The 25,769-nt window shown below is 44.0% G+C and overlaps 1 protein-coding gene across 3 annotated transcripts in view; it reads right to left on the reverse strand.

The window, feature by feature from the left end:
• Positions 1-25,769, reverse strand: part of LDLRAD4 (low density lipoprotein receptor class A domain containing 4) — a 963,403-nt gene that overhangs the window by 777,686 nt on the left and 159,948 nt on the right. For 2 of the 3 annotated variants that reach the window (XM_029590930.1, XM_029590932.1), the window contains one exon: positions 14,919-15,000. The exons of the other annotated variant lie outside the window; for it this stretch is intronic. The gene's annotated coding sequence lies outside the window, so the exon portion shown is untranslated. The remainder of the gene's footprint in view (positions 1-14,918; positions 15,001-25,769) is intronic. 3 annotated transcript variants of the gene reach the window in all.

Below are 25,769 nucleotides of genomic sequence, written 5' to 3' on the forward strand. Positions count from 1 at the left end.
AGTCCTGCAGAGCTGCTGAAAAGATTTCTCTCCCCCTCCTCCTAGTCACCCAGGTGGACATAAAATCTGCCCCCCTCTGTGGCTAGTGAAAGGCAATAGGTGCTTGTCGGCTGGGGACCCTGCGATGTCTGGTTCCATTCAGCAGTAGTGTCTCAGTAATGATTTTCTGACATATCAGTTTGACTATAAGCAGGATCTGACTTACACAACTCAGACAGATTCTAGGTACAAACATTCATAGTTTGGGGCTAGTCTTAATGCTATCCACAAATCCAATGCAGGATCAAGGTATACAGTATTCCTCCTTGGGTCTTGACTAGGTCCTCTCAGCTCTGTCCTCTGAATGTCAAATCGCTGGGAACAAAGGGAAGTTCCCAGAATTCTCCTCTAAAGCCCTGAGGACCAATCAGATTCCTCAGAGGCGGGACCACTGGACTGCACCAGGCTCTAGCTAAGATTGCCTTAACTTGTATTTATCCAAGCCATTCTGTAGCTCAGCAGTCAAAGCACCAGCCTGGAACCAACCAAGCTCAGGACCAGCCTAACAGCGCTCTAGGAAAACCCTCCAAATTCAGAGTACAAGATCTGTTCAGGTGCTTCTGCTTTCTAATCACCAAAGCACAGCCCAAGTTCTCAGGATCTGCCCAAGTTGCCCAGCTCCTGTCCCACCTGTTCCAAGACAAGCAATACAAAGGCCAACAGCAGCATCAAACTGCTTTCCTGCCCCTGGACTGAATTGCCTCTTTTGCATCCTCTCCTTACTCCAGGACAGTGGCATTGACCTCTCTGACCTGAACACCTCAGTAACCAATGTCAGAAAGGCAACTGTCTTGGAGAGCTGAATCACTTGAACATTGCCAGAAAGAGAAAATACTAAACTTTCATTTTACCTCCAGAGGCACATACAGTTGACTGGGACTCAGCGTCCACTGCCAGAAGGGTGCGGGATCGGACTGATAGCTACCGAAACTGAGACTGGCTTACCCCTGTTTCCCAGCAGTCCCTGTATCCCCAGTCCCATCACTCCCTTGCAACTGGCTGGGCAGACAATGCCTCCTCCTTCCAGGTTCAATATCGCCAGCCAGGATTGGGCTTGTCCAGACTGCAGCGAGCAGCAGCAAGAACAGCCAAGTGCCTTCTCTCTCTCTCTCCCGGACAGATGGACACCAAGCTGTGTCAGCAGATTCCTTTCCCCCAGGAGCTGGGGCAGCGGCACATCAGCCACCAGGCAATAACCTCCGTGCCCCTGAAGACAAATGGCAAAATGCACCAGCAACCTAAGCCAAGCCACAAGTCGCCCTCACCCTGCATTCTCTAGCAAATTGGGTACATGTAGACTAAACTGAAGATGGAAGTCAAAGTTATTGCAGCCCTAGGTAGCAGTCTAGGCTGCCTAATATTTCACAGCACAATTCACCAAAATATAAAACTAGAAGTGCTAACCCGTGCTTCTTTCCTTAGTATAAGCTGGGTGGTAGAAGCTGCTTTGCTTCACAGTCATGCTCTCCACCCAGTGCTGGGATGAATATCCTAAGACATGCCTCTCTCAGGGCCCTGTGCACTAAGCCTTCTCCCCATGGCGACAAAATAAGAGAAAACCCTCGGTGCATCCGGCCCTCAAAGACATCAGTGTGCTGCTTCCTCTGCAGCCCAACAGCACGTCGGAAACCATTGCCAAAGTAGCAACCGTGTGCCAGCACTTCTGCTTCTGATCATGACCTTTCACAGTGAATCTGTCTGCTTGTGGCAGACACTGTGATGCTAGAAGAATGCATTTTCAAAGTGCCAGTTCAGTAGTAGGATATCCACAATGAATATGCATGAGATTTTTCTTCATACACTGGAGACGAAGTTTGTATGCAAATCCTATCTCGTGTATATTGTGACTATCCAGATAATCAGACTGGTTCGGAAGGCTGGGCTGGGCAATGCTGACCTAGATGATCCCCGTAGGCGACCTGAGCACATTAATGAGATGTCACTTTTACTCAAAACCTGCGGCAAAAAGAATCCCGGAAAAATTCAAACTGCCATTCACAGGGAACACAGAAACTGACCCCAATGTGCTTTTGCTGCACAGATATTATGAAATAGAATAAACAATTTTAAAAAGTAGGCAAATGCCCCAAAAAATACCTAGATCATGTGTAACGAATGACAACCAAAATCATGCTCAGGATCAAGTCTCATTGAGAAAGAAGCTTATGTCAACCACAGAAGCACACAAGCAAACCTCTTCTCTCATGTACAGTCCAGTCATACTGGGTGCGCTGGAGGACTGTAGTCAAGCTTGCCATCCATTCAGGAGTGGGGACATTTACACAAAAAGAATAAAGTAAAACTGCATGCATCCCATCTCACCTAGAGGCAAGAGCCCTTAAAATGCAATCTTTTGACCTCTGTTCTTCCAGATGTGATATCAAAACAAACTACAACTGGCCTAATAACTATAGCAAAATTCATCATAAAAGAGGAGGGTCCCTCGCTCAATTACCCACAGACACATTTACTAGGATTCTTTGGGGGCCTGTGATGAACACTTGCCCAGGGGTTACACTTATAAAGGAAATGGAATATGTATCATATTCAGAGAGTCTAGAAAGATTTTGGATGGTTCATTATAAAGAAAAGAAGCTCAAGGGGAAATGTAATATCTTATATTTAAGAGAATTGTGCATATATTTATGACAAAAAGTATTCAAGATGGATGGCATTGCTGGAATTTGATGCATACATTAACTCTGATCAAAGGAAAATGAACTCTAAACTCGAGAGGAACATTTTTTAGCCTACCTCAGGGAAAGAAGCCTTATGAGACTGTCATGTTTGTTCATGTGTCTGCCTCAAATAACTTTTTTGTTTGGTGTCCAATTAACATTAAATTCTGAATTTCCTTTGTGGATGATGCTAAGATCTGTAACAGAGTGGACGTGCCTGAAGGAGTAGAGAGGATGAAAAGTGATTTAAGAAAGCTTGAAGAGTGGGCGAGCATTTGGCAGCTAAGGAAAATAATAAATAATATTGACACCTTTACTCCTGAGAAAATTCATCATAAGGAAAGAGTGAGAAATAGTGGTCTCAAATACTGATCATCACTGTCCATCATTTCATCATAGAGACCTTTGCTTATTTTTTTTATTTTAAAACTAGCTAGAACTTCAGTACAACAAGCCATCATGGACTAACACTATAGGGTGGGACGATTGTCCAAGCAAAGAAAGTTAGTTTCTATTTTTTGGTTATTTAAAGAATATGTTAGTAGGAGAGAGAAGAAATAAGGGAAAATCTGTGTTTTTAAGAGTTCTGGTCACTGCCCCCTGGCAATGAACCTGAGCAATGCACATTAGCAGCTAGGACAACAAACTCAATTGGAACAAATTAACCATTGCTCACAAGCATTGATCCCTGTTGTGGGCATGGACCCATGGACCGTTGGACTGAGGTGGAGTTGGCAGAACCTGCAGGGAATAGCCCTGCAAATCCCCACCGTTGGGAATTAAACATAAAGGTGGTCCCTGGAGTCCTGTGAGGGACAATCTGCCCAGGAGGTACATAATAAAAATGATTTTCAATATCTAATTAGCTAAATAAACATTTTCCTCGCATGAAACATACGTTTTCACTATTTTTCATTCTTTTTCCTTTATTAATAATGACCTGCAGGGTTAGGAACCAAAGGTTAATTGAGAAAATCCCAGTTTCTTATTTGAAATCTTTTTCATACTGTCAAAAGACAAGGCCACTGATCCAAAACTGAATGTTTAAACAATTCAGCTCCTAGAGTTACCTTAGCTAACAAGCTCACTAAGGTGTAACGTGCTATAATATACACTATAGCCTCTTGTAAAGCTTACTAGGGAGCTTCTACATGTGTACATGGCTCTCGAATAAGCTCAGCGGATTACTTATGTCATACATTTATGTTGCTTTAGAAAGCTGCCTAAAGTGACTTACAACATAATCTATATAATCAACAATACATCAGAAGTAACAAATTAGAAATTAATACAAACAATAAAAATAATAGTATTAAACATTCTGGTCACAAATACACAGAAGACAGATGCCAAAATGTGTCTAAGGCAATAAATCCCTGTATCACAGTCAAGTGCAACATGATCAGATGTAATAGTCACAAACCGCTTTATCCTCTATTGTCTCAAGTTCATATCTAAGGCCAATTCAATAAGAAACATGTAAAAACGTGCATCCAAACTGGGCGCCCGTATATTTTTTAACACATGCATAGCCACCTCTACTGGGCGCCCAATGCTATATTTAAATAAGCTGGTGCAATAAAAGGGGCGCAGAGGGGAGAAAATGTGTATCTCTAGCGCTCAAATACATCGGGTGCCCAAGAGATATGGGTGTGCGCTTACATATTGCTATGGGCGCTCAAGAAAGAATTAATGTAATGGATCAATTAAAAAACAACAACAAAAAAAAAAAACTTCTGGACGCACAATATACACACACAGTAGGAAGGGGCGAAATCAGCCTGGAACGTGTATATTGTGCAACCAGAAGTTTTGGGGGGTTTTTTGTAATTGATCCATTTCATTCATTCTTTATGGTTCGGAACTGAGAGGAGGATCGGTGACTGGCATCGTGACCAGTGGAGACCGTCGCGGACCCCCGGCACCGGAGAACCGGTGCTTCTCGCCACGAGGTCGATTTGAAGGCATCATAGCATGAGCTGGCACATCCCTGTGCCTGGCACTGTGCATAGACAAGGACCGATGCCAATGCTTCTTCGGCTTCCCTCGATGCTCGACATGGTGTTTCCCTGGTGGCGAGGCCAATAACGAGGAACTCGACATCCTTGGCCAGGAGCAGCCCGATGGTGGCCAGTCTCTGGTGCCCCAGCAGCCAACAGCACTGATGGAATGACGGGCCCACTGATTTCGATGGTTTGGTGTCTATCAGTGCAGCTCCGTGGTGCTTCGATGCCAATGGCTCAGTCTTCTCCAACCAGAAGAGCTGTTCCATCTTATCGAGCCAAAGATGATGTCCCTTCAGTATCATCTGGGCGCATTTGCAGCAACCCTGGACGTCATGCAATGCCTCCAGGCAGAGAAGACATTCATCATGGGGATCTGTGCTGGACATGGTCCTCGGGCATCGCTTGAAACCAGAGGCAGCCATGATGGGTCGAAATAAACAGGAAGCAAGATGAAAATCGATGGTGGCGGGCATCGAAGCACCACTGCCGCGTGGAATCATTCACTAAAGGAAACTTACTAATAAAAGACAAAAACCCTGACAGGAGAACAGAGATGGACCCAGCATCGAACGCAGGCAAGAAAAATTGTAAAAAAGTGAAAAATGGAAAGATTTTCCAAAACAGGCTAAAAAGGCCAAATGTGAGCTCACCAACCATGATGCTGCGGCTCCGCGGAAAAAGAGAGACTGAAGAGGGACCCTGCATGGACACATGGTATAGGGCATGCTTGGCATCAAATTTCTAGAAACTTTGACATAAGTTTTCAGTGTCGGGGCTCCATCTGATGATGTCCCCCATGTGTGAGGACCACTATCCTGCTTGTCCTTGGAGAAAGTTTATTACAACGATATTGCATAATATTGTCACCTAAAAAGTGCCTCCTATTAAAATTTGCTGCTCTGTATGCATTTGCATGCATACAATTTATAATTGCATGCAAAACAGCTAATGCAACAGTAATCCTATGCAAATAAAATAACAAAGCTTGCCTCAAAAAAAGCAAGCCATGTGATTTTTAATGAAAACTCAGGAATTATAGATAACTGATCCCAGAGGAATTGGGATGCTAATGCGCAGCCTGATGTCCCCAGAATGCTTCTTAAAGGGCCTGAAATGGCCCTAAATCACCTCCCCTCTAAAGTGTAAAAGAATCCTCTGGAGGTCTTGCAAGACCCCTGCCCCCTCTAGAGGTGGCCTAGAAGTAAAAAAAAAAAAAATCACAAATCGGAAGTACACTGATGCCCCATTCCTTATCCAAACCCTCCCCTTTCCAAAAACATTCCACCCCCAAGGTTCACCTACCCATAAGGCATCCTAACTTCCTACCCCCATCAGATCCCCCCCTAAACATCAGTTCCTGCTAGTCTAGTGGCTCCCCCTCCCCCTTCTATGAAATAAGTCCCTTGTAGCCTAGTGGCCCACCCCCTAACACTTTTAGAAAAAAAATCACTGGTGTCTAAGTGAGGCTTGGAGTGCCCCCTAGGCTTGACAGGTGCAAAGGCCGGGCCATGCCATTTGAAAGATGGCCTCATCTAGCCCAGTGCCTAGGGGCGCTCCAGTCTCCACTAAACACTAGAGATTTCTTCAAAAGGCATTGGGGGGGGGGGGGGCAGCGATGGGCCGGTAGACTACCAGGGAATATTTTCATAGATGAGGGGTGGGGGGAGGCACTAGACTACCAGGGACTACTTCTAATGTGGAGGGGGGGGAGTCTAGGGTGTGGCCAGGGGAGGGTGGCAATAGGATGCCTTTGGGGTAGGAGAACCTGGGGGAGGGGGTTGTTGGAAAATTGGGAGGGAATGTTTTAGAGCAGGTGAGATTTGGTAGGGGGCAGGGTGTCGCCAAGCAATTTTAAACTTGGAATTTATGATCTTTTCTTTTAAACTGCTTCAAGAAGCAGTAGGGGGTCTTCCAAGACCTTGGGTGGGGGGTCGCACATCGGGGGCAGGGGTCAGGATCAATGCTGGCCCCGTGCAAAGGAGGCCGCTATTGCGCATTTTCATCCTTTCCCCACGATATGTTTTATTCTGAGTTTTTCTGCAATAAAAAATGTTTCAGGGTAATGGTCACGATATTTTATCAGGGAGGGGCCAAATAGTGCAGAAATGCCCCCCCCCCCACACACACTAAAATATAGCATTTAGTAAATGACCCTCTTAGATTGTGAGCCCTCTAGGGAATAGGGAAATACCTAAAGTAGCTGAATGTAATCAACTCTGAAGGTGCCGAAGAGCGGAATATAAATAAATAATAAAAACCTTAGAACCATCACCGGTTAAAGTAAACAGATAGCCCTTTATTTGTTTCTAGTTTATTTCCTAGTCACCAGTCACCTCTCTCAATGAGCTGATTTCGTAAGAAGGCCCTTTTACTTGTACTAACCAGCCAAGCCTCGACCACTGCTGAAAACTGAAGCAAAGTTTCCTTGGCTGAGCACAGTTGCCCTTCTGGAATATAACATTTAAATGCACAATCAGATAAAGTGGTGGTTTCTCACGGATATCTTCGGTTTGAACCAAGAAGAGTGTAACCCTTCTTCGGGGCACCCAAGAATTTCTTTCTTTCTTTAAGGGCTGTCTCCAATGCCCCTTGTCCCCTCCAGCTGACTGCACCCCAGGGGTGAGTTCTTTCTGGTGGGGCGGGGGGAGGGAACCTGCGGTTTCTGGCCCAGGTGGTGGTGCAAACCTCTCTCCCCTGTGTGTTGGAAGGCTGTAGTGCAGTAATTACTGGGACAGATGATGCAGGACACAGAACTGGGTCTTCAAAACGATAATTTACTTATTTTATCAAACTGACTCAATGTCCAACTTATAAATCAAATGAAAGTACATTCAGATGTGTAGGTGGCAAGGACTCAGATTACGGGGGTGATTCCTGACACTCCTGAAGTAAGTATGTAAGAGGCCCAGTCTCGGAGAGAGATCCTGCTCTGCTTGGGATCCCCTTAAAACATGAAGCAGTCCTACCTAGCCTGCACCTGTGTCCCAGGGGGAAGATCCTGTGGAGGGTCCTCAGTGCTATTCTTCTTTCTCCACTCCTGATCTTTTAATTTGGCCCTCTCTGGGGGGAAGGTCTGTAGCTAATAAGAGGCCAGGCACCTTGCCCAGTCTCCAAACAAAGAGAGAAGAAATACTTCAATCAACTGTCCTGAAACACTTCTGATAGTGCTACTGTCACTGCAGCCCTTCCCTAGAAGGAAACTGGCAGGTATTCACAGTGTTCTGGCCTCCAAATACGGAGAATGGCTATCTCCAAACAATATCCAAGCTGCACTCCAGAAAAGAAATCACACTTAGGAAATCTGTTCTAACTCTGAGGCCGATCCTTAACAAGGAGGTAGTGCCTGGAAAAGATTTTCCTCCAAAAAAATATCCTTAGTGAGGGAGTAGGCCTCTCTATAAAGGAAAACACTCAAAGGGAGCTCGTTCTGCTACAAAATCTCAACTCAAATGCCACACCTCCTATTGCTCTGGTCCAGTGATGGCGAACTCCAGTCCTCGAGTGCCATAAACAGGCCAGGTTTTCAGGATATTTACAATGAATATGCATGAGAAAAATCTGCATGCACTGCCTCCATAGTATGCAAATCTCTCTCATGCATATTCATTGCGGATATCCTGAAAACCTGGCCTGTTTGTGGCACTCGAGGACTGGAGTTCACCATCACTTATAAAGAAAGGTCCACCCACTCAAGCAGCCTCTGGAGGAGGGGCTGAAATGTGGTATTCCTTTCACAAGATTTGTGGGATACTAGGGACATTTAGGGCCTCATTTTCTAAAGTATCGCAAGCCTGCGATACTTTAGAAGATGAGGGGCGGGGGGCCGAAACGGGGGGCGGGCCTGCACTAGCCGGAGGCGATCGCACCGTCGCGGTGCGATCGCTGCCGGTTTCGCACCCAATAGCGCCACCATAGGAGGTGTAGCTATTGGGCGCGAACTCGGACGCGAAAAGGGTCTTACCTTTTCGCTGTCTGCGGCGTCGGCGCAGTCGGCCCCGGTGACGCCCCGACTCCTCCTCTTCCGGGGCCGACTCCGCCCCCATCCTGGTATCGCACGCGATAAGGGACTTTTCGCATGTGAAAGGTCCCTTATCACGTGCGAGCGACATGGAAAATGAGGCCCTTAGTGGCTAATCCTTAGGGGGGGCTACAACCGTATTTGGTAACCGATGAAGTGATTTTAAAGATGGAGAAATATGGTCAACAGGAGCCTGGCCGCCTGGTTTTGTACATTCTGTAATTTTGATAAGAAACACTTAGGTAGACCTGCCAGTATATTGGGTTCTAATGTTAACTTCAATTGACAAAATCGACGAAGATGAAAAAACACAGGTCTTACTGATCCTATCAATGTGTGGAATCATTATCAAGTTAGAGTCAACCAGGACTACTAAGATTTTGACCTGCAGATGCTTACCCTCCAATACTAGGGTTGTGCTGTTTCATTTCCAAAACGAAACATATGAAAAACAACCAAAATGTGTTTTATTTTGTTTTGAAGTCACCTTTAAAAAAAAAAAACCCACTTGATCCCTCCTCCCTCTAAAATAAAAGGTCCTATCTGGCTCCTGGACCCCTGCTTACCTTACTTTATCTGTGGGCCTTTCATGGGCAATAGCAATATACAGTCACTCCTGCCTCATAGCTGTGGATTTTCAAAATGTCTGCCGGTCAACCCGAGGACAATCTGCTCTACAACATAATGGAGCTAGCCTCAAGTTGATCGGCGGCCATTTTGAAAAACCCAGAGCTGTGGTCTAGGAGCAACTGTGGATTGCTCCTGGCCATGAAAGGGGTTGGATGGGTAAGAGGACGCAAAGGAGTCCTGGTGAGGGATTTTTATTTTTGCAGATCTGGTGAGTGGGAAAATGGGACAGTTTGTATTTAATTTTGTTTTTCGGGGGTTTTTTTCATTTTGGATAAACAAAACAATGAAATAAACAACAAAAGTATAACAAAAATTTTGCTGGTGCACACCCCTATTCAATACTACAATTGGGACATTTTCTTGAATTGAGGGTGTCCTCACCCACAACATATCAGATTTTGTAAGATTCAATTTTTGTCTAGTCTATTCTAGACAATATTTATCTAGATCTTTCCTAGACAGCTGTTTAATCCCTCCTCCCTTCTGGATCTTGTAGGGAGGATTTTACTCCTGTGGCATTCATCACAACCTTAAAAACATAATTACTCATCTGCATCACAGGTAAGCCCAAGTTCCGTGTTGCTTCCATTTAATCCTTATCATATCCCAAGAGCAGAAAAGGTATCCCTTTGCACATCTCTGTGAACTTCACCATAGGCTGTTGCTCTCAGAGGTTTTGTATGTATGAAAATTGTATGTATTTATGCATGTATACTGCTGAGCTCAATTACTAGTGTAAATATATACCCTCAAGGATTATAGAGATCTTCCAGATAATTTAAAGGTAAACCAGGCCTTGAACCAGTATGTAATAATATGGTAAGTTTACATATTATTCATAGTTTACAGCCATAAAGGCAGAGTTCAGCTGAATCCAGTTTGTATATATATATATATATATATATATATATATATATATATATATATATATATATATTTATTTATTTATTTATTTATTTATTTATTTATTTATAACAATATCTTTAAATAAAGGTTTTAAAAATATATAAAATACAATATGAAAAATGTGTGTGACAAACAGTTACTTTTGTTCAAACTTATGCAAAATATATTTGATACATGTATTTGATTAACATATTTATATATTTAATAAAACACATTTTGATTTTAATAACTATAAATACTACATTAGTGCTTGTTTTGCATTTATATTTTGTACACTACCATTCTTTATTTATTATATATAAAATAATAAAAGCTGCATTATTTTAGTTTGCTGTGTTCAGACCCTCACAGGTAAAGGATTCCCATTTCAAGGACAGCTCCCCCTTGGAAATCTATTCCCGGAGGGCGAATACATCATTATACAGACCACAACTTTGGGTGGGGCTCTCTCTACATATGTTACTGTAAAGAAAGGAAAGCCAACTTGTCGATATACATGGCCAACGATCAAGAGTTTCAGAAGTAGATGGATTTTAATAAAAGCATACAGACTATGAATTTTAACTCCCTTCAGCGCTAATGCTCTGGAAGGTATCGTTTTGTGAGGCGGCAGAACACGGCCTCACTGAGGTATTCTTGTGGCCCCTTCTTTCCGTTCTACTCCTCAGTTTTCGAACATCACCATTTGAAACAAATGCAAAGTGGAAACCACAGAAAAGATGAATTACTTTAACATTCAATCAAAATCTTCCCACCCACATAAAACCCTAGAAGTCTTCAGTCAACTGAGCAGCTGAAGAAAATGTTAGTGAATTTTTGTTGACAACGGACGCTTTTTGCCAGGTAGACAGGAGACAGGCAGTAGACTGATCACTTCATCCTACTCTTCAGACCACACCACCCCCCTTACATACATTTTTTAGCTTTTATCTCTCCTTCACCAAGAACCGCACAGATGTTCCTGTTATACTTAGTTAGCTCATTACAAACGCCACCTCCAAATGAACCAGAAAAAGCTCTGTCTAGGATTCCAGAACCACTTCTCACTCTTCTTTCCTCAGCTTCTTGCGCTCAGCCTTGCCATTATGTAGGATTAAACTACTTTTGGAAGCTGAATATGCCACCATACGTCTACCTTGATAGGAGCTGTGGTCCCATCCGAGAGCCTTGGCCCTCAGAGCATGTTCCTAACCTTAGGTCACCACTGAGTGATGAGCCATGCCAAGACACTAAAACAAGAACAAATCCGAACAAATGTAGCCTGGAAATCCATCTCCAAATTCCATTCTGCATCGTCTCACAACTTGAGCTGCAACGTATGGGTGGCCGTCTCTGGCAAGAGATACAAGAGAAAACCGCACCTAGCCAAATACCGTACGTCACTGTAAGATTAGAATACAGCTATGTCACTGCTCCAAATCAGAAAATATAACAGCAAAAAGATAAAAATATAGCCTTCATTTGGACATTTGGTTATACAATGAGTTGTAGGTTAAACCCAGCACACAACTCGTAAAGTGTGCTTCCACTGCCTAAAACGCAGTTCTCTTTGTACCAACAATGTCAAGGTTGGTAAAACCTCTAGAACAGAATCTGGTTATTCCAGTGGTTTTTGGTGGAGAGGGGGTTGTTTTCACCTTGCTATGCCTCAAATTCTTTAAGCTTTCTGGCTGCTCTTTTGTTTTAAGGCATTTTAATGAAAATGTAACAACTTGAAGGCCATAGTGAACCACTCTTTCAATGACCGACATTTGCTTGCAACTGTGGCACAGCAGCTCATCAGTACCTGGGTTAATGAAACAGACAATGGCAATTTTCTGCCAGGTCAGTGACCTGGAGCCTTTTTTGGAATTTTTTTTCCTTTCTCCCCACTGCAGCTGGAGTGAAAAGTGGAAGTCATTGCTGGCCTCCCACCTATTGCTTCAAACTGCATTCTCTTTGCTGCTCCACCACATCTGCAAGTATGTCAGCAAATTTCAACTTCCTTTTTCCCCAGCTCCAAAGTGTGTGCCTTTTAACTTGGATTTGAAGCATTTCACCAGCTCCTGCCTCTGACTTGCCAACTACACAGTCACAGAAGAGATAAATTGCCTGCATACACCTGGGAGTTTGGGGGAAGCATTAGCTTGTTTTTGCTTTGTTCGCATTTCCATTTCTATCAACGTTTTCTGATATTTCTTACGCTATCACATCTTACTTCTAAAGCAACAAGCATCCCTATATGATACAGTTTGCACCTGTCACTTCTCACCATGTTAAATGCAGGTTGATTTTAAGAACATAAGAAGTTGCCATACAAGGTCATACCAAGGGTCCATCAAGCCCAGTAGCTGGCAAGTACCCAAACATTAAAGAGATCCCATGTTATTGTCAGTAATAGCAGTGGCTACTCCCTAAGTCAACTTGATTAATAACAGTTTTTGGACTTCTCCTCCAAGAACTTATCCAAACCTTTTTTAAACCCAGCTACACTAACTGCACTAACCACATCCTCTGGGGATGAATTCCAGAGCTTAATTGTGCATTGAGTGAAAAAGAATTTTCTCCAATTTGTTTTAAATGTGCTTTTGCTAACTTCATGGAGTGACCCTAGTCCTTCTATTATCTGAAAAAGTAAATAACCAATGCACATTTACCAGTTCTAAACCTCTCATGATTTTAAAGACCTCTATCATGTCCCCCCTCAGCCATCTCTTCTCCAAGGTGAACAGCCCTAACCTCTTTAGCCTTTCCATCCCCTTTATCATTTTGGTTGTCTTTCTCTGTACCTTTCTCCAGTGCAACTAGATCTTTTTTGAGGTACAGCTACCATCTCAAAAATGATATTGAGGAAATCAAAGATATCAAAGAATGCAAAACATACCAGGGATATTTACTTGGGGGAAAACAAAACATTCTCATTTTAATTAATAAGATTGTATCTTCTTATGCAGCTAGATTACTGGCTTCAAAGCAAAAATACATTTTTAAAATACTTGCTGTGAACAGGAGGCTTCAAATCACTTCATTATTAATGCAAAAAAAAGTATAAAGCTTGCAAAAAAATATAATACAATTAAAAGTAATGAGTCCCAAATACACTATGTATAAGTCTTCCAATAAGGATTCTTGAAATAAGAAAAATCTTAACTCCTGAAGCACTTCCATAGTGGTACAGCATACAAGTGCAGGAATGCCCTCCTTTTGTTCCAGTGGTCTCAAGGGTTGGACTTGCTTTTGATTTATGGCCTCTAACTTGAAGGCCATTCATGGAAGTCATCTGCAGAGGCCGAGTCAAGTTCCCTCACATAAGATGTAAGAACGATGTATTCTGGTTCACCATGCGATCATTTATTGCACAATTCTACATACACACATGACCAAAAGCCCCTAGATCACCACTAACTCAGCACTAGGACAGCGGGAGAAATAATGATGGATCTGTAGGCCACTTCTTGTAGCCCCCGCCCCTCCCCCCCCTCCGTGACCTACTGCCTTTTTCCCCTCCCTGATCTCTGCATGCAAGTGAAGCAGCAGCAGAAGTCAGAGAGAACACGGCTGAACGCCAGCAAACTCACAGGTCCCATATTAGCCCAAACCTCTACTCCTATGCAGGCTTCCTGCTAGGAAGAGCAGAGCCCCTGCAGGATCTATGAACAGAATGGCTCACAGGCTTACCCCCTCCTAAGGACATTTGCCACCACTGCCTCCAACTTTGGTATCTGCTGTTATCCGTGTCAGAAGTTATTCTTTGAAAGGCTGTGAGCCAGGAGGAGGAGATGGAAGATTATTGGTGGAGAGGAGGACAGAGAGGATTATGATCAAGAAACAGAACAGATGGAGAAGGCTGGAGTAAAAACACCTAGGAGGTGCAAAAAGGACTTGATGAGGGGGTGGTGAGAGAGGGGGGAGAAGAAAGAAGAGGAGAAATGGTGAGCTAGGAGAGGAAACTCAGGAGAAGATGGAGGGCTGGGAGGGATACCAGCATAAAAGAGAACTCGGAAGGGAATGAGAGAGATGGAGGGAAGAGACAGAGTTGATTGAGAGGAGGTGAAAAGAGGGATGTGAGGACAGGAAGAGTCACATCACACCATGTGCTAACTCTAGGTCCAACTAGGCCATCAACCAATGAGATATTGGTGTGCAAGACATGATTCAGGCTTTCTCTCAGCCTTATGCAATCTCAACAACAGTTGTTTAAGTCTTCAGTGCAAGCTAGATTCATCAGAATAACAACTTGATTGTCCCATGAGCTCTACTGATCTTCTTATATTTCCCCAAATTCTTGTTGCCAGTATATTTCAGTTTTCTTTTCAAGCTTTTTATCAGATATATAAGAGTGTAGCTTTGGTTAGGGGCTGCACTTTTTCCGAGTCCACTCGTCAGGTGGTTCATGCTATATTGGTATTCTTGTTATCAGTGTGACATCTGCCCAGGGCTCTGAGGGACTTCAGCACAGCAGAGCTGCCCTTTACTCAGATTCATAAGGGGAGAGAGATAGGGATGGACAAACCACACTGCAATATACCCTACCTATATCCCCCACAGAGTCATGGTACCTGACATCAAAATACAAGCTGGTTGAAACTAAAGAACGAAATAACTTGGGGAGAAAAAAAACCCCACCCTGTACAAAATAAATGTTTTGGCAATGAAACTTACGCATTTATGATCTGATTTTCCTCAGGTACTGCGGTGAGGGTGAATCACACAGGTCACAAAATGCCATTGGTTTCTGCTGCATCTGAAAGGGGATGTCAGTTTTGATTAGAAGGTTCTTCTTTGCGCTCACCAGCTCCCATTCACCAACACATGCAAAGGTTCTCAGCATTTTTCCTTTGGTAGCTCGAACATCAATGGTCAAATAATCCTTGTCTCAAGGGATTATTCACCAGTCATACATTAACAAAATTGTTTTCTCTTTCTTTTTTTTTTTTTTTTAAACACTTCTTTCCTTATTTGGACTGGGAGCCCTGAAAACATGGTTTTCAATTTCAGTCCGACGACAGTTACCCCATGTTTTTATTTTATTTTGCAGGGGAATTTTAACATTAGAGCAAAAGAAATCAATGGAAAAAAATGACTTTGTTATAATACACAGGAGAAAAATCAGCGGACAAGTCATTTTCCATTAATATTCCTCTTCTAACAGGCAAATAAAATAAAAACTGAAAACGAAGGTCCCCAGCCATGCAGTATATTCCCGACAAGGAATACCAAGCGTTTTTCAAGGCTGGATGGAACAAGCGGCAGCCTCACACATCGATAACATAAAATGAAGATTCGTGCCTCGGTTCTACGTGATATTCCGGTAGCTGTGGGCGTGTTTTCTGAGGACAGTTTAATAAAGCAAACGCGACAGGCCTCACAAGACAAAAACACCGGCCTCCATAGGTAATGTTTGCTCAGCTTATTGGAAATCCAATCCTGTCACTCACTAGGGTCTGGGGGGAGAGCTGGGCAAGTTTGAAAGCCATTTATTTACCCAGATAAAAACCAATTTCCCCCGGTAAAATGGTCCGTCTGACCAATGCCTTCTTCACAGTGGCCAGAAGCATGTGCACGGTGTGGTGTGTCTCTACTTCTCTGGGTCTGTCTTCTGTCTGGGGGTGAGATGTCTGTGTTTTTCTGTTTAAGTGAGGTATGTTTTATGTAACTGCCTGTCAGGATATTGGGTTTCTTCTTTCTGTGGAGTATCTGTGTCAACATCTGGGGTGTCTGTGTCTCTGTGTCCGTCTGGCTATGGGATAACTGTGTCTGTCTGTCTGTCTGTCTGAGTACAGGGTGTCTGCCTCTCTGTGCCTGTGTATTATTGTGTGAACTTACTCAGGGCCAGTGGAAGCACTGGGTGAATTAGGCGACTGCCTAGGGCACCGGAAGTTCAGAGGCGTCATCATTGCAATGGGGCCGATGCAATAAATGTGCGTAGAAAGCAGGCGCTGAACAGTCAGCGCCTGCTTTCTTAATGCACCCCAGGCTCCCCCAAGGGGGGGGTGCCATGCAATATTTAAATTAGGGGGTCGCGTTAGCATGGAGGCGCTAGGGTCGCTTGCACGCCCCTAGCACCTCCTTGCTAACAAGAACCCGATCGGTTTTCCTAACTCAGGGAAAACAGACGCCGGGGGTTCAGGAAACGGACGCTTGTCAGTTGAGCATCCGTTTCCTACACCCGACTGTCATGTGTTTTGTTTTGGGGGTTTTTTAAACTTTTTTCTTTAAGTTTTTCCTCTTACTTAATATCACAACAATATTAAGAAGTTGGAAGTACAGAAAAGCAGTTTTTTCCTGCTTTTCTGTACTTGTTTTAAATTCGCTCAGCTATTAATGCCTGCTCCAGCCAGGCGTTAATAGATGACAGTTAAATGTGCGTCCGAGACGCACATTTTTTTTGTATCAGAGTGAATGCCTAATAGCCTCATTCACAGCATTTGCATATAATGAGCGCTATTAGATTCACTCCGCGTTGGACGCTCATTGAATATGCACTAATCCCCTTATTGCATCAGGGGATTGATTAGCACCTATTCAACCCGCATCCGACTGCAGGTAATACAGTGCATTTACATATGTCGTCTAAGGGTTATCCTATCGTATCTATGCAGATGATATCCAATGCTTTTTCCCTAATCTCAGCATTATGGACAACAATAGCTCTTTTCATTATGTCTTTATTCTACTCTTAACAAAACTAAGATCATAGTATTAGGTTGTTTAACTCCATATCCATTTCTAGCTTCTATTTTGATTCTCAGCCTACTGCCATTTCCAAATTCTGCTCACTATCTTGGTGTTCAATTAGATTCGACATTATTTATGCAACCCCATATAAAAACTGTTACAAAGTCTTTTTTTCTATAAACTATGCTTACTTCGTCACATAAAACCATTGTTAGATTCAAACTACCTCAGAACAGTATTACAATCGTTAATCCTAACCTCCCTCGATTACTGCAATGTGCTATACAAAGGTCTTACATAAAATTCTATCAAACCTCTCCAGTTAATTCAAAATGCAGAAGCAAAATTACTCATCAATACCCAGAAACATGAACACATTACCCCAGCTCTGCAAACCCTACATTAGTTACCAATTGAATTTAGGATCCAATACAAACTTGCCTCTTTAGTTCAGAATTTATTATATCATAAAATCACCATGGATCATTAGCTCTCTTAAGTTCTACGTACCATCTAGAGCACTCATATCATCTTTTCAAGCACTATTAGAAACCCCTTCTATGCGGGGAAAAAATATTTTCATTGCCCGGGCCCACACTCTAGAACAGCAGTTCTCAACCGGTCTGTTGCCAAGCACACGCAGGTGTGTCACCACACTCCCCAGTCCCCCGCAGACCCAGCTGCTCCCCCTACCCGAGCGAAACAGGTCCTCCACCTGGGCTTGAAATGCTGATAGCCCGGTCGGAATGCGGCAGGACAGCTGGAGTCAGCGGCACTGGCATGCTCTCTTTTTCTCCCCCCCCCCCCCCCACCCCACACACACACACACACACACACCTGCGGCCCGGAAGAGGAAGTGATGAGCAGCAGGAGCGTGCATGGGAAGAAGAGACCATGCTTGTGCGGGCAGCATCAGCCCGAAGAAGAGAAGAGAAGCACGGCTTGAAGAATGAGCAGCACAGCTCGGAGTAAAACGAGGAACAACGTCAACCCCCGCAGCCGATGGGACTCCTTTCTCCACGAGGGGTAAAAGTATAGAAAGTTGCTGCTGCCTTTAGGGTTGGAAGTGGAGGAGGCTGCTGCTGCCACTAGTTCGGGGGCGGGGGGGTGTGTGTGAGTGAATGAGCAAGCATATGTGTTTGAGATCGAGTGTGTGTGTGTGTGTGTGTCCGCGCGAGTGAGACAGCAGGTATGTGAATGATTGAGAGCCTGTATATGTGAATGATTGAGAGCCTGTATATGTGAAAGAGAGTATGAGTGTGATTTAGAGCCTGTGTGAGAGATAGCATGAATGTAAGTGTATGATTGAGAACCTGTATGTGTAAGTTTGTGATTCAAAACCTGTTTGTGTGATTGAGATCCTTTGTATGTGAGAGAGATCATGTGTATGTATGATTAAGAGCCTGTGTGTATAAGAGAGAGAGCATGTGTGTCTGTGTGTGTGACTGAGAGCTGGTTTAGGTGAGGGAGTATGTGATTGAGAACCTGTGTGTAAATGAGAGAGAGAGAGAGCATGTGTGTAAGCAAGTGAATGAGAGTCTGTGTGTGAGAGAAAAAGACAGTATGTATATGTGTGATTGAAAGCCTGTGTGTGTAAGCCTGAAAAGATAGACAGCATGTGTGTAAATGTGTAATTAAGAGCTATATAAGTGAGAGAGAAAAAGCATGAGTATATGTGAGCGATTGAGAGCCAGTGTAAGAGAGAGAGGGGAGAAAGTTGCAAGCAAACCATCTCTCCTTCTGCTAATTCAAAACAATCTCAGGGCACCTGGATATCAGGTATGCAGAGCAAATAATTTTTTATAGCCTTATTATTTTTCATTATTGGGCCTTTGTATCTATTATTTTGAAATATTTTATTGGTATCTAGAAATTTTTGATATGAGACTTTAATTATTGGATATTCCATTCATCAGCTGTTTTGAAATAATCTGTTCTTTTTGTTAGTATGGTTTTACTGCTATTGATTTTATATTTCTTGATTTGTTTTATGAGGACTGGTGAAGTTTCTCTTTTTCCTTTGTTACACTGCATACAGAGACCCTGGTTTGTTGCAGTTTCCATTTCAGTTTTTGTCTGCATGCTTCTAGTTATGCGTTATGGTCTCTTTATTCTTTGTTAGGTGAGGGTCAGCACATGTGATTCAGGTGAGGTTTTCTGCTGGCCTGTAGTTTCTGCGTAGGGCTCTACAGCAGCCTGACTTGGTCCGGTTTCCTAATAGGAGGTGTATTGGTGTCTTAAGGCCTGGTGTAATATTTTCAGTATTGCCTTTTCTTAGTTAAGGTAGTTACTGTTTGCGTGCTGGAAATTGGTGCTGCTTTGGTATGGGATGTTTACTATTTATGCAATTTCTGTTCAGACAGAATACGTATCTTTCCCTTGCTCATTCTTAACAATAAAAATAATACCGGGCCTTTATTTTTTATTTTCTGCCGTGAATTGTAATGAACAGTGTGTCACACATGTGAGCGTTGCCTGTCAGGTGAGTCACAATGGGAAAAAGGTTGAGAACCACTGCTCTAGAATATCACTCCCACCCCCGCAGAACATACAACTTCTCATAAATAAAAAATATTTTTTTAAAAGCTTTAAAAATATTTTTTTTCACAATTGCCTATTCCTCAACTCCCCGTTAATTCTCTCCCAATAATGCAGCAGCGTTACACCATTGTGAGACACCCGTTTCTTGACCTCTCGCCCTGCAAATTATGAAAGAATATTTTTTATTTACATCATTATGCGATCCTTGTTTTAAGTCTTATGTTGTAGCTCGTTTTAATCGATTGTGTATGTATATACTTGCTTCCGTGCACGTATTATTGTAACCCACCCTGATCTTTGGAGGGCGTGGGCTAAAAATAATTTTAAATGAAATAAATAAATGTTCTACATACACGGTGGGCCGGATTTTAAGAGGTATGCGCGGGTGTATATTTGTGCGCGCAACCCGGCGTCAGTGCACAAGGGGGTGCACACTTGTGCAACTTTCGCGCGCTGAGCCCTAGGGGAGCCCCGATGGCTTTCCCGAAATCGGAGCGGCCTCGGAGGGAGCTTTCCTTCCACCCCCCCACCTTCCCCTCCCCTCCCTTCCCCACCTAACCCGCCCCCCAGCACTACCTAAATCCCTCCCCCCCCCCACTAACCTTTGTTCCATAAGTTGCGCCTGCCTCTGGGCAGGCGTAGGTTGCGCGCACCGGCCAAGTGTCGGCGCGCCATCCCCCGGCACGGCCGCTGTGCCGGAGGCCTCGGTCCCGCCCCGCCCCTTTTTTCAAGCCCCGGGACATAGGCTCGGCGCACGCAGGAGCGGTTACGCACGTAACCCTTTGAAGATCCGCCCCAGTGTGTGTGTTATTCACTGTGATATTCAAATTAAATGAATTTATAGTGTTAATACTACCAAAAGACAATTGCCTGATGATGCCCAGGGCTGCCTCTCCCACCTACCAAATATAAACAGACCAGCTGGCAAGAAGAGAGAGCATGGAGGCATAAAAATAGTTGTTAGAAAGCTTTTTGAACCCAGTAAAAATGGTTTGGGGACTATTTTTTAAAATTTCTTTTTAGGCTACTTGGGTAAGGCAAGCTTGTAAGCGCTAATTCTCCATGCTTCTCATGTTTGTATGTGTAATTCCTGGGCTAGTGGCCCTTTACAGGACCTCAATGACCACACCTCAAATAGGGGTCGATTTTAAAAGCAGAACACGCGTGTCCATGTGCACGCAATTTCCGGCGCGGGCACACGAACACACCGATTTTATAACATGACCGTGTCGTCACGCGCACGTGCACCAGATTTTAACATCTGAGGGCGTATGTGTGGGCGGCCCGCGACTCACACACGCGGGGGAAGGGGGGATTTTCTATAGTACGCACAGTGACACGATCAGGCCTTTGCCCAGTTCCCTCCCAGTCCGTTCCCATTAAGGAGCGGACTGGGAGGGAACTTTCCTTTACCCCTACCTACCCTTCCTCCCTTTTCCCCTTCTCCTCCCTGACCCCTAAACTAATCCTAAGTAACCCCTTTTTTTTTAATTTCAATAAATACTGCTCCTCCGGAGCGTGTGCTTCCCCGGGTCAGCATCCAATGGCGGCCCCCTACCAGGGATAACTAAAAGGTCCACACCCTAAAAGGGAAGCAATGGGTTTTATAGCTGGGACTACGTTATTTCCAGTCTCCCACATAGGGGAGCTAAAACCTACAATACTACTACTTCTAATCCCCCCACGACAATGGGTCATTCCTCCAGGTAAGAAGCTACATACATATCAGTACGTCTTGCTTCTCAAACTTGTATGTTTTAGGACAGCTTGCACAGACTGGTACTCTGTGCTGCTCATGTTTATAAGTTTCAGTATTCCGTGATGGCTGCTCTTTTAATATCAAGTCGCTCATTTCTGGGCTGTGCTTCTTCCTCCGGGATTATTCCTATGTTTGCTTCAAAGATATTTAATTTTGTGCAGATGCACTGCGGTGGTTGGTGTAGTATGCATACTTTAGACAGCTCAGGAAGATAAGATTAGCCAAAGCCATGCCTTATGGAGCACCCTGACTGTGAGGAGAGGCTGCCTGCTGTGGACCAGGCTTTCAAAACATTTCGAAAACACTGATCTCCGTTCAAAAACGATAGGAAAAGAAATACATATTTGATTCACTGCGTGCATTCCAAATGACGACTAATTTGTTTTAACTATTCTTTTAACGTTTTTGGCAGCGTTGCACAGCTCTAACCAGGTTAGCTGGGGCTGGATGCCTTCCAAAGCCCAAGTGCCCTACAAAACTTTCCCAGTTAAAGCTTTCACAGAAGGCTCCGCTGTGTAAATATTTGTTTGGCTAAGGAAACATCCTCAGCACACCCGCAATCATTAAGAAAGCATTTAAGTCTGATCTTCTGTCTACAGCACAAACAGTTCATCCTTGGCTGCCTTGCATAACCACCCTTCAAAATCCCCTTGCTTCTCCAGGCGAGTAATCTGTCAAATAGAATACTTTTTTTTTTTTTTAATGTTATTTTTCAGATCCACGCATATCTGTGGACCATATCCGTGTGAGTGCATTCCAGAAAGTAGATGCCTTTAGTTCTGGGTGACACTTCTTGCCTTTTGCTAGCGTTGCTCTCGTCCCTGGTGCTGCCTTCCCTGTCCTAACAATAATACAAATAATAAAATGATCCATATATTAAATGCTAAGGGCAGGGAGGGGGGAGAGGGACCTGCTGTGTTAACTGCTCCACGTTATAGTAGCGCTGGAAAGCAAATCATCTCAAAAACACTAAGAAATGCTTGAAAAGCAAAACAAAAACAAAACAAAAAAAAAGAAACTGGCAGACACTGCCAAAAAGAGAGAGAATGCAAGAGAAAGCATGTTTCCCTACTGCTCTCTATGTATTTTCACCCTTTCGTGCAAAACTCTTGGGAGCCGCCTATTAATAATTGGAGCAGGCTGCCGCAGTGAGGGCAGCTTGGCTGCAGCCTCTTTTTCCATGGGAAACTTCACTCAAATAAGCAAAAGGCTTTCAGGGAGCTGCTGGGAGAGAAGCAAGCCGCTGGCAGAATGGGGCCATCACTGCAGGCTTCACAGAGAGACAGGAGCTTGGTCCTGCACCCTCTGTCTTCACAGACCACAACTGTGGTGCACTTTAAGCCAGCAGCATGCCCAGTAACTGGATCCCACCCTATTGTCTGGAAGGCTATAATATCCTTGGAAGTAGCAATCCTCCTTCAAATATCTGGCAACTGCTTGCGCTTCCCTTTTCAGTTACGCAGCCGCAATGCAGCTGTTGGTGTGAAATATTAATATCGTATTAAACCTAAATAAGGGGCTGAGTTACTAAACTGCGCTACCATACTGCCAAGTATTAACAACATACTTTACTAAATAGGCCCCTATTCACTGTCCTGAAAGAAGCGGTCTGACGAAGTCAATTCTCAGTTAGAGGTCACGGCTGGCAGCAAGCAATGGTATCCAGGTCTAGGCCGAGGTCAGGGCAGGCAGTGAGCAAGAAGGTGGAGGTCCAAGCTAGGGTTAGGGCAGGTGGCAGTCCAGAAGAGTAGTCGGTATCCATAGGAGAGGTAAGAACCAGGAATCAGGCAGAGATGTACGGACAAGAGAAGGCCCAGGGGACCGTGAAACAGGGAAGGCAGAAAGGGAAGGTAACATAGAGGCAGGGCAAGACACGATAATAACAAGGCAAGGTAACAGCAAGGCAGGACAACAAGGAGGCAAGACAAGGCAAAAGGCATAGAGTCAAGTAGCAATACACACTACAACAAAGGAGGACCTGTTGCTGAGGTGCAGGACCGTAGTCTCAGTGGTGCTCAAGTATGGCCAGTGTGTGACATCATCACAGGATGATGTGCAGCCTTTCCTGCTGTGGGCCCTTTAAGATTCAGCATGCGCATCTAAGGAGGCCTAGGAGGAGAAGGTAGCATGGTGGTGTCTCTTCCGCGAAGAGTCAGTGTTGGGATAAGTGAGGCCGACTGTGGGACCATCCTGCGGGCAGCCAAACATTACAAATAGCTTGATTAATGTGGAAAGCAGACACCACTTTTGGAAGGAACTTGGGATGAGTATGCAGAACCACCCAGTTGTGAAAAAGCTGCAAGTATGGTGAATAGGAGACCAGAGCTTACAAATCACTTACTCTTTGAGCTGAAGTGACAGTTACAAAGAACACCACTTTCCAAGTGAAAAACCAAGTCCACCAACTGGAGAGCTTTGAAAGGAGGTTTCATGAGTTGAGCCAGTATTATGCTGAAGACCCACAGTACTGGAGGCTTAGTGACCAGAGGAACAGAATGCCACAATCCTTTCATGCATTTGGAAACTAAAGGATAGAGAGAGATTGGAGCCCCTTCTACCTGCTGATGAAATGCCACAATAGCGTTGAGATGAACTTTGAGAGTAGAGTTGCAAAGGCCTGAGGATGAAATGAAGAAAAGATATCGAAGTAAATCCCACAGGAAAAAGGATCCAGACAACTGGTCCCACACCATGTCAAGAACTTCTTTCACATGAAATTGTAGGATCTACTAGCTGAAGAATTTCTAGCCAAAATCAGCATGTCTTCCACGTCCTTCGGAAGAAGCAGAGACTATTGTGCATTCAACATCCATGCTGTGAGGACCAGGGATGTCAAATTCGGATGGCAGAGCCTGCCCTTCTCCTGTCTAATGAGAGTTGGAAGTAACCTCAATTGGATTGAAGACTGCACTGACAGACAGATGAGATATGGAAACCACATTTGCCTTGGCCAGGCTAGTACAATGAAGATCATTCTTGCCTTGTCCTAAAGGACTTTCTGGACAGTCCTGGAGATTAGAAGAATCAGGGGTTATGCAAAATGTAGACTAATATTACAATTTAGCAAAAAAGCACTGAGAGCTATAGTTGTTTGAATGCATGGAGCAGAACTCTTCAACCTTTCTGTTTTCTATGGCAAATAAATCGAACACCATCCTTCTCCAGCAACCGAATAAATCATTCATGATTCTTAGGTCTAAGAACCACTCATGCAGAAGTAATACTCTGCTGAGGTGGTCTGTTGGCGTATTCTAAATTCCAGGAAGATAAGATATTTATAGATGGGCATTGTGATGACCAGCTCATAACTAGATTCAGGTGGCTCTTGGCCCCTGATTGTCCAGCTAGATTAAAATTCTCTTTCCCAAGACAAAGTGAAATAATGCTCTCAGAGCACAACAAATGGTTTTAAGTTCCAGTAGATTGATCCACTGGGGACAGAAATACTTATGCCCTTGCAGTTCTGGTATTAGCCCCCTACCCCTTGGCGGAGGCATCAGTAGACAGACTCACTTGATACAGTGGAACACACATTAAAAGACCCACACTCAGAACTAACAGATTCAACTACGACTGAAGTGATGTCTTCATCTCAGGAATCACAGAGATTTGGTGGGATAAAGTTTGAGAGAGCTGATTACATTGGTTTCAAAGGCCCCCCTGAAGGCCACACATGTTTAAATGAGTCAGAGGAACTATATGCACTGCAACAGCAACAACCATCTGCCTGATTAGGATCAAGATCGACCTTGTTGACATTCGTCGTGCTGAAGAAGAAACCTTACAAGCACTGCAGCTCTTTCAGCCAGGACGAAAGCTTTCTCCTGAAGAGAACCTATCCAGGCTCCTATAAATTGAATCTGCTAAACCAGAATCAGGCTTGACTTGGCAAAGTTGACTAAGAACGCCAGGGACTGGAGAAGCCAAATTGTCTTCAAGGCACTCTAGAGCTCCTAATGTGGATGGGCCCATCATCAGCCAATTGTCCAGATATGGAAACATGCAGACACCCTTCTGACAAAGCTGTGCCACTGCCTCCACCACCAAGCATTCTGTGAATACCTTCAGGGTCACAGATAGGCTAAAGGGAAGTATCTTGTATTAGTAATGTGTACACAAACCTGAGAAATTTCTGGTGTGTGGTGTGAATGGGGATGTGCACATAAGCATTCTTCAGATCCAGTGGCACATCCAATACATCGGTTGAATGAAAGGGAGGATCAGCTGGAAGGAATTCATCTTGAACCTCACCTGAACCAGCAGTTTGTTCAGTCATAATACATCCAGTATAGGCCTCAATCCTCCTGATTTCTTAGGAGATTAGGACCCCTGGCCACACTCCTCAGAAGACGTAGGCTCAATCGCCTTCTGCAGGAAGAGCAACTCTACTTCCCACTGTAATTGGGCAAATTAAGACCGGTCTGAAATGAAGACTGAAATCAGAGGACTACAAGAGAAACATAAGCGGTAGCCATATTCCACAATTTTCATGGACCTACTGGTTCTTGGCAATCCAGTGCCATTCCAGTAGGAAG

Source organism: Rhinatrema bivittatum, chromosome 2 (assembly GCF_901001135.1).
Source record: "Rhinatrema bivittatum chromosome 2, aRhiBiv1.1, whole genome shotgun sequence".
In the NCBI taxonomy this organism is placed as follows: domain Eukaryota; kingdom Metazoa; phylum Chordata; class Amphibia; order Gymnophiona; family Rhinatrematidae; genus Rhinatrema; species Rhinatrema bivittatum.